Source organism: Anastrepha ludens, chromosome 3, assembly GCF_028408465.1.
Source record: "Anastrepha ludens isolate Willacy chromosome 3, idAnaLude1.1, whole genome shotgun sequence".
NCBI lineage: Eukaryota > Metazoa > Arthropoda > Insecta > Diptera > Tephritidae > Anastrepha > Anastrepha ludens.
In genome coordinates this window covers 10,496,267-10,497,447 of record NC_071499.1, presented here as the reverse complement: position 1 = coordinate 10,497,447, position 1,181 = coordinate 10,496,267, and positions in this window count along the sequence as shown.

Below are 1,181 nucleotides of genomic sequence, written 5' to 3'. Positions count from 1 at the left end.
ATAAAATAATAAGTAATTGGCCCCCTCACTTCTGTTAGGTGTTTGGCAGAGCTTCCTCTGATACGATGATACGAAGGTGCAGACAATTATTGACAGAAAAGTTTAAAGAGATTTATAAACCAAAGCAAAGTCTATCACTTGATGAGGGTATGATTCCATGGCGAGGAAGATTAAAAATGAAAGTATACAATCCAAGCAAAATTACCAAATATGGCATATTGGTCAGAATGGTCTGCGCCTCCATTACTGGGTATATCTGTGGTTTTAAACTATATTCGGGTGTTGGGGTACCTTTAATATGTCCTTGAATTTTTATTTCAATATCTAAATTACTTCAAAATACTCAAGAATTTGAAGAAAATATCAATGTTTTTCCCCCATTTTATAAAAATAAATAAAGTGTGAATAAGAAAATAGGGCAGCTTTTTCATCTAAGCAATAGAGGGAATTTACTAACGGAGCAATTGAACTAATTCTACCTTTAAATTTGCTTTAAACTCTTTGAGTGACAAAGATTCCGAGAATTGCTTACCATAAAAAGACAAACATCTTTTTCTGGCTAATATATTTGGTCCAAGATTTGAAAAAAAATAAATAAAATAAAAATAAACTTTTAAGAAAAATTAATGATAAGATAGAAGGGATAGAAGGAAGATTGCTGCTGTTTAAAATTAAACTGATTAATTTTAAAATTAAACTGACTCCTTAACTCCAAATTTTAAAGGGCATGGCAACTAACTGCTAAATGCGAAATAGCGAAAAATTTATCATCCATTTTTTTTGAATAACTTTTCTACTAAATAAAAGAGATATTTTGAGTGATAGAAATCTTTATTTTGACCTTTACGCGCTCTATTGTTTGTCTGTTTGTTTACTGCGATGGTGAAAAGATTTTTATAGGTCTGTTCTTTAACAGACCGTTATTCGGCTCTGAGCGAATTTGGATGTGACTGAGATTGTGTTGGTGGCATACGAAAAAAAAAAATCAACCAATGACACTTTGTGGCAGCCTGGACAGCGACTGATGGGAGGAGTGCGTGAAATGATTGTGTAGAATTCGGCAGCCAAATCTCCCAAGTGACCAAGGGTGATAGAAATCTCTTCATCGTGCCAAGTGACGTGACAGCCGAAGTTCCCCTCACAAATTTCTGTTTTAAAAATAAAAAAATAATTGGCGCGTA